Source organism: Colobus angolensis, unplaced genomic scaffold (assembly GCF_000951035.1).
Source record: "Colobus angolensis palliatus isolate OR3802 unplaced genomic scaffold, Cang.pa_1.0 Scaffold159, whole genome shotgun sequence".
NCBI classification, from domain to species: Eukaryota; Metazoa; Chordata; class Mammalia; order Primates; family Cercopithecidae; genus Colobus; species Colobus angolensis.
Window position 1 is genome coordinate 2,289,387 of NW_012114699.1, and position 16,873 is coordinate 2,306,259.

The window sequence follows — 16,873 nt, forward strand, 5'->3', positions numbered from 1 at the left end:
GTAGGTAAAGCCAAGTTGATATTTAGTTTCTTCATTCTTTGAACTACAAGTTTTCTAAACTACAGTTGATACCTTTTCATGAACAAATAAAAATGTATTGAAGTCTGACTCTATATTATCCCTCAAGACACAATAAATTGTCTGCCTTAAAAGAATATAAGGCAAGCAAACAGAAATTACAAGAAGATGTCAATGCTTATGAAGTTAAGGGGGTGTCACAGGAAACTAAGAAGGCACTGAGATTTTCTAACCCATATTTGGATGAGGTAATGTTTTTAAAATTTCTGTAGATTTCAAGTTGAAGCCTTTGCTGAGAATGGGCAAAAAGAGCCTCTTACCCAGGTGTCAGGGCCCTTCCCTGGCCCTACTTTAGCTACATCTCTCCCCACGGGGTGAGCAGTCTGCAAGACCAGCGGTTTCGTTCCTACCTGGAATATATGCCCTCTCCTTGTAGATGATGTTCCAATTACTCAGGACCCTGGAATGACTTGGTCAAATGACACTCAACCTGCTTCCACAGTCTAATCAGGCCACCTGTATTGTGTCTTCCTAAGGCCCAAAAGATGGTCACTGGGTCATTCATTGTTTGTGGAAAGTATGGATATAGCATTGTTTCCCAGGCTAGAGTGTCCACACTTTTATACACACTTAAACACACACAAATGAATATAATCCAAATAAGAACAAATAGAGGCTACTCATTTAGTACTTGCTACAGCAAGGGAGTCAGCCACCATCCCTTAGGTTTAACAGAGGCTAAAAGGCAGGCAGAAATGTGGGAAAGCATTATAGCAAAAAAAAAAAAAAAAAAAAAAGAGAGAAAGAAAGAAAGAAAACAAAAAAAGAAAGAGAGGAAATTGAAGAAAAGAGATTTATATTGCTCACTGTTCTGTAGGCTAGGAAGTTCAAGAAGCATGGCTCCAGCATCTTCCTGGCTTCTTTTGAGGGCATCATACTACTTCAACTCATGATGGAAAGGAGAAGAGAAGTAGGCATGTGCAAAGAGATCACATAGGAAAGGAGGAAGTAAGAGAGAAAAGCTGAGGAAGCCAGACTCCTTTTAACCATATGCTTTTGTGGGAACTATTTTACTCCAGCAAGAGACAGAATCTACTCATTCTCAAGAGAGGACATTAATCTATATATGAGAGGTGTGTTCTTATGACCTAAACACCTTTCACTAGGCCTAACCTTCAAACGCCACCAAAAGGGGATCAAATTTCAACACGAATTTTGATGGGGATGAAACATAATTCAACACATAGTACCATTGTGGATAAAACTGTAACCAGAAATGCTAACGGACTTTATTACATTAAGAATTCTATGATCAAACAAAGGACCTCTCCTTGATAGACATCTATTGTTTACATTCTTTCTTTTAGTTTAACTCTGTGTTACTCAGAGAATATTCTAGGCAACACAACACAGTATGTGATTGTTCATCTTTGTTTTTTCACTCTACTTTCAGAGCACTATTAACTTTTTAATGAACTCCTTCACTAGAGTGTCATGGTCCTGATATGAAAAAAAACCAAATATGCCTAAATCAATGAAGCCTTATTATATTATGTATCATCTCTTCATCTCTCCTCAGTGTATGTGCTATATGTAAATATCTCATATACTAATGGCAATGCTTAACTGAATAATATTTTCAAGTAATATCGTTTTAGGTCTTATAATAAAAATGCAATTTAATATGCTGATATTATTAGACTAGTAGGTTAAGAAGATGCCATAGACATAATGAATCGGGATTTCAACCACATTTTGAAAAGAAACCTTACATGGTATCTTGGCATAAAATTCTGGCCTTCATAGTGTTGTAAAAATAATAGTTGTTCAATAATGTTTTATTGCATAGAAATTGAATGAAATTACAATGTGGAGAAGCATGAAGTTAGAAAGAGGTGAGTTAGAAAACTTCCAAATATACATGAAGAGTATTGGTTAAATAGATGAAATTTATATCTAAAGAGTCTTTATTGGGGAGCTATATATCTCATTTATTGGACTTAATGATTTCCATTTTTTATCAACAAATTTAATTAAGACAAAGAACATAAATAAGTTTATCAGATTTGTGGAAGACGTAGCCTGGCAAAATACCTAATATAGAATCAGGATTCAATGAGAACAATCTGAGAGGCTGTAATGATTAGTAAAAACTACAGTGATGGATTCTACTAAGTCATAAAAAATTAACTGCAAATGTGTAAGAGTAAAACTTCCTAAGATCTGCTCCTGTAAAACAGATATTTTCATTGACTCAGGGTCACTGTAGGAAATGTGGTATTATTGCTACAAAAATAGTGAAATCTCAGTCTGCATTCACATAAGCATAAGGTTCACAATAAAATATTTTATCTTCTTCCATTGGCCAGACTATACTGTGAAAGTTATTTTTTAGTTGAGGGGAATGCCTTTTTAGAGTAACATGGATAAAATAGTCTTTTGAGAGGACAGGGACATAGAAAATAAAAGGTCTGGAAATGATACAGAAAGCATGAGAGAGGAAACTGGGAATTTTTGCACAGAGAAAGGAGATTTATCGTTATGTCCACATATATGAAGAACTCTCAGGCTCTTAAATATAGATGCTGTCAATTCACTTTTCTTTCATTTGTTCATTCAACAAATATGTGAATGCTGTTCATATCCCAGACTCTGTTCTAAGCTCTGTAGATACAGAATTGAACAAGTCAGTGTTCCTGATGCATGGAATTTACTTTCTAATTTATTTCATCCCTTGCACTTGTCCCATTCTGTGCATTAGATTTAGTTAATTTCATCAATTCTTGTGGCTTTGTTTTATCTACTTTCTATCAGCAATTATGTTGATACCCACTACTGCTCTATCTTTAGGCACACATCTCCCCTGTAACTTGACTTAGACTTATTCATTTAAGAATAATTTATCTGTTTCAGGCACTGTTCTATGTACTGTAGACACTGACGAATAAGACAGACACATTACTTGTATTCTCATGGATTCTACAGTGTAGTTGGAGAGGCATAAATTAAATATTCACAAAACAACTACACTTTAAAATTTATGAGTTTTAGGAATGAAAACTAGAGAATGTTATGAGAGTATGTAAATGGGAAAGGGGAGTTAACCTCTCTGAGCAAAAATCTTTAAGGTAAGACTTGAAATATAATTAACAACCAGACAGATTAAGGAATGAATGCTCAGAGTGAGGAAACAGTGTATGTGAAGATACTGAGATGCTGTATTTGTCCTTTCTTGCATTGCTCAAAAGACATAACTGAGACTGAGTAATTTATAAAGAAAAAATGTTTAATTGGCTCATGGTTCTGCAGGCTGTACAGGAAGCATCGTGGTGTCTCCTTTTGAGAAAGCTTCAGGAAGCTTCAAATCATGGTACAAGGCAAAGGGGGAGCAAGAGTCTTACATGTTGAAAGCAAGGGGAAGAGGGATAGTGGGGAGGTGCTACACACTTTTGAACAGTCAGACCTTATGATAACTCACTCACTGTCATGAGGACAGTACCAAGGGGATGATACTAAACCATTCATAAAAAATACATCATTATCATCCATTCACCTCCCACCAGGCTCTGCCTCCAACATTGGGCATTACAATTCAACATGAGATTTGGTGGAGACACAGATCCAAACCATATCAGATGCTGTCTTCTACTGGTTTCCTTACTGATGTCTCATAGACAGGTCAAATTTAACATGCTGAAAACGGAACTATTTTTTTTTTCTCCCACACAGTACCTTCTCTTGTAGTCATCCTCAAGTGCTTCCTCTTTCTCATACCTTACATCCAGTCTATTCAGTCCCCTCTGTCCTTGCTTATGCTTTATCTCAGTTCTTCCCCTTCTTTGCAATCTCCATTGCATCAATCTCAATGCACAGGCTTATCACGTTTCAGCTAGGTTCTTGAAACACTCTTGGTTTTGTTACTGAATAATTTTGCTTGTCTTACCTTCCTCCTTACCAGAGAAAGAATTAAAATGTTCAGAAAGGGATAGATATCTTTTTCTGCTAAGATTTTTCACTAGCTCTATATCACCCACAGAATAAAACAGAACACCCTGAGTAGAGTACCTAAAGCCTTCCATGATCTTCTATGTCTACCTCTCTAGCTTCATCTCTCATTACTCCTTCCCTTACACCCCTAGATACAGTCACTGTCCAAGGAAATACTTGGAACTTCCTATTACAACATGTTTTATTCTTAAATGCCTTCTAACATTTCATTCCTTCCTTTTCTTTTTGCATTTTTCTATTGCTTAGGATAATAGCAAGTCTTCAGCAAATGTTGGAAAGCAGGGATATGGGAATAAAAAAGGGATAGAAGGAAGGAAGAGTGTAATGAAGAAGAAAAGGAAGGAGAAGGAAAGAAGGAAGGAAGAAAGGATGAAGAAGAAACAAAGGAAAAAAGGAGAAATGAAACAAAAGGAAATAAATTAAGGATGGTTTAAAATGAATATTTAATGATAGGTTCATAATAGGTTGTTAATAGGAAAAAATAGTAGTTAGCATATAATGTGTTGAAGTTCTTATTACACAGTATAGGAAAGAAATGTGTCTTTTGGCAATGTTAGAGAATTAATGCAGAGATTTTTGGTGTAATCCAGTGTGTCATTCTGTATATTTTACCAATTATTTGGATTTACATAATGTTTTTGTGAGAAAAACAAGCAACAATAATAATTTTAGTTCATATCTTCTTATAACTGCACTCCAAATTCAAAAGGGCAATTGTGTATTGTCTGTGTTTCAAAGACAAACAAACTGAGAAACAGAGGGCAAGTGAGTTTTTCCAAGGTCACACAGCTCTTGGCATCAAAGTTAGAACAAAACACCAGATTCTTGTATTCAAGCACTGTTTTTTTTGTTGTTGTTGTTCTCACCAAATCTTTGTGTCAAAATGGTCTGTTATCTTAAACATCTGTTTTTTTTCTGAGTTACTGTAGAAGTTTTTCTAATTCAATGCTTGGTTTAACGTGATTTCGAGATGAGTCTAGCAATCACTTGAAAGGTCAAAATCTGGAAATTCAATGCAAAGGAAATAACATATTTTCTTAGTGACAGATGTTTCAGCTGTAGAAAGGGTGAAGTAATGGAGAAAAGACAAATGAAGCAATTGATTTTCATTTCAGTAAGCATTTATATAATCTCTTAGCATATACAACTTAGTAAATAACTATTTCTATTAACTTATAATAACCCTTTACTCTTAATGACCATTTGAGGTTACATTGTATTTGTAAATAGTTGGACTTCCTCTCAATGCATAAAGTTTAGTAAAGGAGAAATCCCACGCTATGTTTGTTATTTTTTAACCAGTTAAGAGGAGAGGAATTATTTTCCAAAATAAATGAAGACTTAGCATATATATTTTATGGATTGTAATGGAAGTGCTTTTTGTGTCTCTGGGGGTTATTTTCTAGTAAGCAAAATCTAGGTCAATTTTTGACACTTTTTGTTAAAGGAAATAGCACAAAAATATTTTTACAAGATTTCAATTTATTACATTGCAACTTCCTGTACTTTCTGCTCACTATGATTCTGGAATAATGGGCAGCTATCAGACATTCCTTTTCCATGATATATCATTGATTCAAAATGCTAATGTCTTAGCTCTAACCAAGACCAAAATTGTTAAGGGTGGTTTCTTGCTTCTCTCTTCTCATGGGAATAATATTGTCAAGACTCTTATAATTCATAACATTCTAATTGGAGCCTCGGGAAATACTCACAGGTAACAGTATAAGCCTGCTACTGTTCCATGGGAGACACGTGCCTGTTAAGAAAATGTAAAATTAATTTTTAATCAATGTGTCTGCAGAAGAGATTTTGGTGTACTTAGTGCCCTGCTTTAAAAAAAAAAAGTGATTTAAATTGTCCTGAAGATAATCCCTACTAACAACAATAAATACAAACAACAACAAATACAAACATCACCACCAACAAAACCAAAACAGTAGAAATACTATTATCAGCCTTCAGAACTATGTTTTAAAATATTTCTCATTTATATTACACCTATAAGGCTAATGCCACCCTAGGGGCCTTACACAGAAAAACACAATTTAAAATCAATAACCGAAGTAAAAAGTCTTCGGAACTATGATTATACTACTTCTTTCAGAATTCTCAGACTTTCTCCTAATTTCCAGCTGTATGAAAACAATGGAGAATATTTTCCTCCTGAAAACACAGACATATTTTCCAGAAAGCCTTAAATATTGGAATTGATGGCAGTAAAGAGATTTAAAATTGCCAGTTTCGCTCCTACATAGGCAGTAAGAACTTTGAAATTAGTAGGTAAAGCCAAGTTGATATTTAGTTTCTTCATTCTTTGAACTACAAGTTTTCTAAACTACAGTTGATACCTTTTCATGAACAAATAAAAATGTATTGAAGTCTGACTCTATATTATCCCTCAAGACACAATAAATTGTCTGCCTTAAAAGAATATAAGGCAAGCAAACAGAAATTACAAGAAGATGTCAATGCTTATGGAGTTAAGGGGGTGTCACAGGAAACTAAGAAGGCACTGAGATTTTCTAACCCATATTTGGATGAGGTAATGTTTTTAAAATTTCTGTAGATTTCAAGTTGAAGCCTTTGCTGAGAATGGGCAAAAAGAGCCTCTTACCCAGGTGTCAGGGCCCTTCCCTGGCCCTACTTTAGCTACATCTCTCCCCACGGGGTGAGCAGTCTGCAAGACCAGCGGTTTCGTTCCTACCTGGAATATATGCCCTCTCCTTGTAGATGATGTTCCAATTACTCAGGACCCTGGAATGACTTGGTCAAATGACACTCAACCTGCTTCCACAGTCTAATCAGGCCACCTGTATTGTGTCTTCCTAAGGCCCAAAAGATGGTCACTGGGTCATTCATTGTTTGTGGAAAGTATGGATATAGCATTGTTTCCCAGGCTAGAGTGTCCACACTTTTATACACACTTAAACACACACAAATGAATATAATCCAAATAAGAACAAATAGAGGCTACTCATTTAGTACTTGCTACAGCAAGGGAGTCAGCCACCATCCCTTAGGTTTAACAGAGGCTAAAAGGCAGGCAGAAATGTGGGAAAGCATTATAGCAAAAAAAAAAAAAAAAAAGTAAGGGTAGATTTGAGATGTGCTCAGACAGGAGGTTGGTGATATGGGGAAGCTGTTAGATGTGTTAACTAGAAGCAGACATTCCTATTTGTTTTGTTTGGGGAACAAATTTATCTTTTTCTGGTGGTCCTGAATAGGAAGTGGGGGCAAGATTTAGGAAACTGGCAGTCACTAATCAAGTATTCAACATTCTGGGATGATTGTTGCAGAGGTTGTGGTTTGGTTTTCCAGGCTGGTTGCTGCAGAAGTTGCGGATTAGTGTTCTGTTGTCATATGTGGTCTGACCATTGATTATCTGTATATTCAGTTTCTCATATACCAGTCCCCTCAAGTGCTGGATGTAGCTGGTGATGGGAATATGCGCTTAAAATTTGCTCACTGACACTGCCACATTAGTATATAAAACTCTGAGAGGCCAAAAAATCATCAATTTGAACCTGGTTTTCTGAGTATTTATGCAGGTATATATGTCAACATAGAAGGATAGAACACATTGTATTTAATAATTAATATTTTGGTATTGTTATGCATTTTAAATATTTATACATATATTATATGGGTTTTTATTCTTACCTTTGCTTTTGGCCTCACAAATATTAGACGTAAACCTAGCAAATTCACTAGTTGACTCAATTGCATTTGCTACATTTGTAGGTTTCTGATTTACATGAATTCTGGCACTTAATGCAATCTACAGCAGGTATTGATAAAGGAACGGTTGAAGGTGCTGGTTCAAAAGCTTGAGGCACATCTTTCCAATAACTGACAAATATAGCATATCTGTGGATAGTTGGGAAACCACAGCTATAAACTAACAATCTAGTTAGGGACAAACTTGACACCATTATTATTCAATTCATTGTTCCAATAGCATGAATGCATTCATTTTATTAATTTAATTTTTATTAGGGATTGTAAGAGTAATTGATATAGTTTGGATATTTGTCGTCTCCAGATCTTATGTTGAAATGTAATCCCCATTGCTGGAGGTGGGACTTGGTGGAAGGTGTTTGGGTCATAGGGGCGGATTCACCATGTATATTTTGTGCTCTCCCAGAGGTAAGTTAATACAAGAGCTGGTTGTTTAAAAAAATCTTGGACCTGTTCTCTCTCTTGCTCCCTCCCTTGCCATATATGTCTGCTCCCTCTTCGCCTTCTTCCATAAGTGGACATTTCCTGATGCCTTCACCAGAAGCAGATTCCAGCACTATGTGTCTTATATAGCCTGCAGAACCATGAGCCAAATAAATCTCTTTTCTTTATAAATTGCCCAGCCTCAGGCATTCCTTTATAGCAATACAAAGCAGACTAATACACTAATCATATCATTTTCTTTTCTGAAAAACACCTGCTTGGTTCCATATACCTGCAAGATGAAGTCAATCTCCTGGACATTCAAAGACTGTCATTATTTGACCCCAGTTCACCTTGTACAATTCATCTGGGTCCACGTGTTTTCTGTGCATGCAACAGGCAAGATATACTAAATATCTCACTATTTTTCTGGTATTCTTGGTCCGTCACAACTCTTTGACTGGGTGTGTGGTGCACTCTCTCTTTCAAAGTCTTGTTTGTCACTCTGCATGACAAACTACCTTTCATTCATCTTTAGTTTCTTACTGTTAGTCTGTAAACCAGCACATGTTTTATCTTTGCTGTGAAAGAAAAAAAAATGAAAAAAATGAACCAAAAGCTCCCTAATCTAAGCAAAATGCTTATTTGTGAAAGTTTCTTGTTCTTCAAAGGCAGCATCAGCCAATTCTTCTAACGTGCTTCTATAACAATCTGTTCTGTCACAGCATTTAAACACCACTTTTGTAGTCACCTGCCAATATGCCAGCATTTCAACTTTATTCTAAACCCTGATATTGTGGAAAATTGACTTTATTTATTTAACTCTCCTAAAACATAGTAGACATTAGGTAAGTATTTGATAAATTAAATAAAAATAAAAGGTGAGTTACAATTCATTTAGTTTTGTGTCATACCTGTGACATGACACCAGGGAAAATTTTTCAGAAAATGATTATACTAATTCTATACAACCATCAATAGATCAATCTCAAGATTACAGGAATGCAAGAATCCTCCCTTATTGACATAATACAAATTTATTATCTGTAGGTATATTAAAAGCCCAAGAAAAATGTCATAACGTGTTTTAAATATTTTAAAACTAAAAATGAACTTTAATATCTTTAATTTCTTTCTTCATTCTTCATATTTCTTTCAGAGAGAACTCCTGAAAATACAGTCATGTTCACAACTCTCCCCTAAATGTCTTATTTTTCCTTGACTCCATGTTTCTCCTAAAGATACGCTGTTTACCCGGGAAACCACTCCCTAAATTCTCTACCTATATTTCCAGGCCAGCACAAAAATCGCCTTCTTTATAAAGCTCTTCCAGATTTTCCAAATAAGAATTAATCAATTCTACTTCCCTGGAGTCACTGAAATAACATATAAGCTGCCTAAAATGTAATTAGGCACTCAATAAAAGATTTTTATACTGAATGCTCTGATAACTCAAACCGTTTCCTCTCTACTTGTAGTCTTCCATGATCAGTCCAGGGGCAACACAAAACATTAGAGACAGAGATCTTCACAGCTCTGAAAAGCTTTTGCTCACCTTTGGGGAAGATTTTTACCCATAATCAACCCAGCCTATGATTTATGAGCTACACAGGTTTGTTAACTATTTGCATGTTATTGTCTCACTTGAAAGATAAAACTCCCTAATTGAGAGTTACTGTCTTGACCCTCACTATACACATTCTATTGTTCACTTACATGACCATCTTGTCTTATTTATGTTAGTTACCTTATCTGACTTTGATGATCAATCATTGTTTCCAAATACAGCCAACTAATTTATGGTTGATATTCACTGCTCTGGGCAAATTGAGAGCTGGGAATTGAATTATTTTTCATTAATTTATATAGCTTGCAGCATAAAGATATACAAATCTAAGATAAAAATCTTAGTACAAAACTTAAACCTTAAAAACAATCTAGCTTTGTCTTCTAAAACTCAGTTCTATTACCTGACTCTCCATAGCTCATTCCATATCTCATGAGAACTTGTTTTATTAAAAGTATAAAATCAGTGTATATAAACCTGAAGGGAAGAAGAATGTAGACAACAGGAAACTCCCAGATTTGGGAAATGTCAACCATTATTTCCTCAAAATATTTTCTGTGCATTAAATTCTTTCCAGCTTCCTTCAGAAACTTCAAAGACACAAATGTTAGGCATTTTGTTATTAGGCCACAGGTCCCTAAGTTTCTGTTTACTTTTTAAATCCTTTTTCTCCTTGTTTTTCCAGATTTCTGGTGGTCTATTTCCAAATTTATTGGCTACTTTCTTTTATCTCCATCTTGCCGTTAAGCCTATTCAGTGACATATTTATTAAAAATATTATATTTTGTAGTTCTAAAATATGTGTTCGGCAAGCGTGTAGAGAAAAGGGAACTCTTGTGCATTGTCGGTGGGGATGTAAATTAATACAGCCATTATGGCAAACAGTATTGTGGTTCCTCACAAAACTAAAAATACATTTCCCATATAATCCAGCAATCCTACTTCTGGGTATATATCCAAAGGAAATGAAAAAGATATTTAAACTACCATGTTTATTTCAGCATTATTAACAATAGCAAAGATATGGAAGTAAGCTAACTGTCCATCATTGAATGAATGGAGACATATGTAGACAACAGAATACCTTCAGCCTTAGAAAGAGATAAATCTTGTCATTCGAAAAAACATTGATGACCCCGTAGGACATTATACTAATTGAAATAAGCCAGGCACAGAAAGACAAATATTGCACTCACTCATATGTGGAATGTAAAAAGTTGAAATCATAGAAGTGGAGAGTAGAAGAGTGGTTACCAAAAGCTGGAGGATGGGGTTGAATGGTGAGAGCAGAGGTGCTGATCAAAGGGTACAGAATTTCAGTTTAATGTGATGAATAAGCTTTTTTGATCACGAGCACAGATGCTATGATAAATAATAATACATTGCATATTTCAAAATTATTGAAAGATTAAATGATAAGTATGTGAGATGACGGATTTGTTAATTAGCTTGATTTAATCATTCTACAATGTCAACATAAAACATCACATTGAACCCTGTAAATATATAATATATATAATTATTATTTGTCAATTAATAATAAAATAAGAAACAAAATACAAATTATATTTAGTTCTCTCTTTAAAATAATTTCTATATCTCTGATGGAAATGCTGCTTTCCAATTATTTCAAGAGTGCTATATTTATCTCATGAAAGCTATCTATAATAGTTGCTTTAATGTCTTTGATAATTCCAGTATCATAGTCATCTTGATGAGAGGTTGGTATTGTCTTTTTCCATGAGAATTGGTTACATTTTCTTGATTCCTTGTATCTTGAGTAATTTTGGATTGTATCTTGAACATTTTTGAAAATCATGTTGTGAGACACTGCTATGTTAAAATCCTTTGGACAATGTTGACGTTTTGTTTCAGCAGAGAGCCAATCCATTTAATTTGAAATCAAAATTTTACCTGTGTTGACCTCAGTGGGTAGTAGCTTTATGATCATTTTAACGTACAAGCTTTTCCATACTCTTTGGGCCAGTCTTTAGCAAGAGTTACTCAGAGGTTCATCTGAGATTTAAGTGGTAATATGTATTGTATTTTAATCATCAAAGACATTCTTTATTTCTTTGGGCTCCTTTCATACATGCACAGCTTGTGAATCAGCCTGGGACATGTGTCGACTTGTATATAAAATTAGGGAAACATTTATCCATCTGTCTCCTTCCAAGAATTTTCCTTATATTCTCTGGTCTCCAGGGAATCCTTTTCTTGAGTCTCTGGTTAGAAATCTGGGACTTTTTCCAGAAGTTTAGTCCCCTGTCTTGCCATGCATTTCTGAAAGACTAAGCCTGTTTTGGGAGTGAAGCAGTGAGAAAAACAAAGCTACTAAATTATAGTTTTCCTTAACATTCACCAAACAGGGGCCCCTTTCTAAGTTTCCCTATCTAAAGAAATGGGTTTTCTCTCAGTCTGAGGTGTCATGTGACACCAGTGCAGCTGTCTCAAGGCAAAGGATAGGAGAAATAAAATAACATGAGAAATACTCACGTACTCTCTAGATTACAGGGAGCCCTTTCCCTAGTCCTCTTAAGAAGGATAAATTTTCTCTCCTAGTTTTTGCTATCCATGACTGCTGCACACTTCCCAAGAAGGCCTACCCTCATTCCACAGCTGGAAGATAAATAAGGAGAAGAAACTTAGAAAACACACAGAGGCTGAAAGTTCAAATACTTCTTTGGACATTGCTCTAATCTCCTTGCTTTTTTGTTTTCTTTTGTTTTGCTTTTACTCTTCACAGGGCTTGAGTAGTTTCTTTCTGCATGTTTTTATTTCCGCAGAGTTTTTACTTGTAATCAGTGAGAAAGAAAGACTGTAGTGGGTTTATTCTATCTAGTCCAAAACTAGAAGCTATAGATTTATTTTTAATGTATTAATCTGAAGGAGGAGCTCTTACATTTCTACTATGAGGATGCTTTTCATAAGAATTACCTATAATATTACTGGCATTAATACACAATATATGGCTAAAGTAAATGAAAGGTAACTTTTTTTATTATTATTATTATTTTTATTATACTTTAAGTTCTAGGGTACACGTGCATAACATGCAGGTTTGTTACATATGTATACTTGTGCCATGTTGGTGTGCTGCACCCATGAACTCGTCAGCACCCATCAATTCATCATTTATATCATGTATAACTCCCCAATGCAAACCCTCCCCCCCCCCAAGAAAAGCCCCAGTGTGTGATGTTCCCCTTCCCGAGTCCAAGTGATCTAATTGTTCAGTTCCCACCTATCAGTGAGAACATGCGGTGTTTGGTTTTCTCTTCTTGTGATAGTTTGCTAAGAATGATGGAAAGGTAACTTTTAAAACAACTCTCAAGACCAGAGAATCAAGAGCATAGACTCGGGTCAGATTGTCAGATCGTCTTTTTTTTGGAACATGGTTTGAAACTTGGCTTTTCTACTAGCTGGAGGGAAAAGTTATGCCTGTTACTTAAGCTAACTAAGCCTCAGTTTTCTCATACGTATGTTTGTTGAGATAATTTAATAAAATAATGTAGATTAAAGCTCTGGAAGAACAGGACATTTCATCTGCTTCTTTCATTACTCTGTCCTTCGTTGTCTGATTAGTGGCTAGTACATAATAGGCATTTTAAATATTCGTAAATATCTGTAGAATGCCTGACATTTAGAAGGTGCTTAATAGTGTTAGCTATCAATGAACTATCAATGAACAAACTATCAATGAACATCTATTGACAAAACTGTGTAATGAATTTATACATGTATCCCAACTAAAATATTTGCTGTTGATAACAAACACATTATTCTTGGGCTATTAAGGCATAAACACAAATTTAAATTGTGAATATAATATTAGGGTGGCATCAACCTATTAAAAATCTATTTAAACTTCTATCCTTCACTGCTTAACTGTGTAACATTTTTTATATTTACTGCCAATTGGGTAGGGTGAAATTTTATTTTATTGGAAATTAAATTAAATTCTTCAAGCATCAAGGGTTTGGGGAAGTACAAGTGGGCTGACTTGCATGCTATCAGATTTGGTGAATATGCTGTGTTCTCTCCATCCATGGCTTTTGGATACATGAAACTATATTATCAGTTGATTTAAATCACCACATGCAGAGTTTATTTTCATAGCATGTACATGAAGATGGTACTGTCATAAGATGGTACTGCCATAGTCGACTGATCCACCTCAAGCCTCTTGGTACAATCATTATTCAAACATACCAATTCAACCACTGACATCAGTAATTTTATCTATTCAGAAAGCACAGCAAAGTGTGGCTTCTGCTTCACAAGTAGAGTTACTTTTGAACTATCTAGTAAGGATTACACAGAAAAGTATATGCCTTGGCAACATTGCTTAATCCATGAATCAATTTGACTAATTGAGTTGTACAGTAATACTATTCTCATTTTGTTTAAGACATTAGTAATATCAAATTGATGAACAATTTCCCTGAGAAGTCATAGTGTTTCCCTCCTTTGCTTTCTCATCTCCCTCTAATTCCAAATATATTTCACTTCTCAACAGGCCAACTAAAAAAACTGGTGTGCGTGCATGTGTGTGTGTATGTGTGTGTGTGTGCATGCTCAGGTGTTTCACAGTGGACAGGCCTATGCAAACCTACCTGAAAGACTGAGGAAGTTGAGAGACTGAAGAAAGAGTCTGACAAACACAGTTTCATAGAAAGAAACACGTAATAGGGACTTATGAACAGAAGCCATGTCTATGTCTTGGGCAACAGCAAGACAAGATGGTAGGTTCCCACACAATTAGCCCTCAGATCCAGAGCTTATATAGCATTTGGGAGGGTGGTTCAGAAGGGATGTGCAGGATAATTGAATTATTATAACATTAAAGTTGTTTGACCTAAGTGCAGGATTTATGGTAAATATCTGCTGTTATGCAGGGTACAATAAATAAACTGGAAATGTTAGAGGCCTTCCTAGAACTGGGGTCAATCAGAAACCAACATGGCAGATCAGCTTCCAGAATGGAATTACAGTAGCTTCCACAGCAGGCATAAAGGTGTTTGTGTGTGTGTTTTAGATCTTCCATAAGTCTGGACAAGCAATGTAGAAATGGATATAATTGGCAGCTATAATAAATGGCAATTTTGCAACTTTTAATTATATCCTTGTACCTCCTCATTTGTGACAATAAAACCTTTCTATGTGAAATATTCCCTTTAACCTGAAAAAGTAAAAATAATGAGAGTATTGGGCTGCTTGGCTCTTTCAGGATAGATAGCTATCAGCATTTTAATCTCTGTAGTTGACTTAAAAATATAGAATCTTAGTTCTTCAATTATCATGACAATAAATAGAAATAAAAAGCATACATGTTTCCTGAAAAGCGAATCTCAACTAAACAAATAGTTGAGTTTCTTCCACTTGAGTTCTAGCTATTGCTTGTGATATCAAAATGAATGAGAATTATCCTCCATATAGCATTCAGGATTTAACAACAACATCACTTGTATGGCACTTAATATGTACTACAAACTGATTTAATGCAAATTATGTAAATTAACTATACATTTCTTATGACAATTCTACAGAGTAGGTACTATTATTATTACTGTTTTCCACATATATTAACAGAGACACAATGAGGTTAATTAACTTGCCCAAAGTGACATAGTTATTAAATAGTAAAGACAGTTTTTAAATACAAGCAGTCAAGATACATCTCAAAGACAAAAGAAAAAATATTAAATTATTAAGGAAATATTATATTATTTAGTGGGACAGGGCCATCTTGCAATACAATTTTTTTTCTACATAGAAAAATGTGGATTTCAATTTTTTTGATTAAGTTTCACCATTTTCTAGGCTCTTGTTCTGCTCCGTAGGCATATTAACAAAAATCTGATAATGTAAATAAAATGACAGAGTATGGATCTCCAAAAATTCCTCCATAAAAACAATGAAATAAAATTGGCATAAATTGTCAGAATGCACACTTCAGAACTCTGTAATTCGACCAAAGGCTTACAGCAATCTAGGAAGCATTTATAAAAACAAACAAAGAAAACAAAACACAGTAGAATCTTAGTAGAAACAGTAAGTTTTGTGGTATTTTAAGTTACTCTATTCACATACTCCTGCATCCAGCTCAGTGGTAGCCTTGAAAACCAACAGCTTGATATTATACTGAAACCCAGCAGACTGGCAGCCACCACAGTAGGCAGAACCAGCAGAGTGGCAGTCACCAGAGTAGGCAGAAGGCATTTGGATCTCTTTCATATCACCATCCCAGAAGAATTGGCATTATTGACTTGTCTGGCAGGTGGAGGTCCCTGGAGGACCCACTAGCAAAGCTATCTTTATTCTGCTTTACTTTGAGATCACCCTGTAGGGAAAGCCTTATATTTGGGGGCATTTGTGTAAAATTTAGAGGCAATTGTTTGAATTCACAGTAGCCTGAGGCAGTGGATAACAGTTGGGAAAAATCAATAGGGTAACCAAATAGTTTTAAGGAGAAACTAGAAAGTAAAGTATTTTAAGGAGTTTTAAAAAGCTCCAACATATTCCCAGGAGTCTATCAGGTAATGTAAAAGTGTAGGGCTGTGAGAAATATCAGGGCTGTACTCAATTTCAGGAAAAACTTTTGAAGGCCCTCATTTCTTATGTTTGGTTTAATTTCAGGCTCTGTATGAGGCAAAAGAGAATGCTAAGAGTTGTCAGTGCCTGGATAAGTGTCAAAGGCATGATCCAACACACACAGAAATCTCCTTGACAAAGACTGGGTGACTTACTTATTCAATGCAACAGGCCTAGAAAAATTATTTAGAAAAGTAACTAAACAAACAACAATAAAAAGTCAAAACAGCAAAGTCTAGAAGGGAGGAAAACCTGATTTTCAGATTTTCAAATTACATTATTTTGCTTTTTACCCAAAAATGTATGAGACATAAAAAGAAACAAGAAAGTATGGCCAATACCTAGGAAGAAACAACAAACAATTAGTGGCAAGTTTTCCTGAAAAAGACCATATATTGGACTTAATAAACAGTTTAAGGCAGCTATTTTAAATTTGTCAAAACTACATACATTCCTGCATAAATAAGTTAAGAAAAGTATGAGAACAAAGACTCACCAAATAGAGAATATTAATAAAGGATT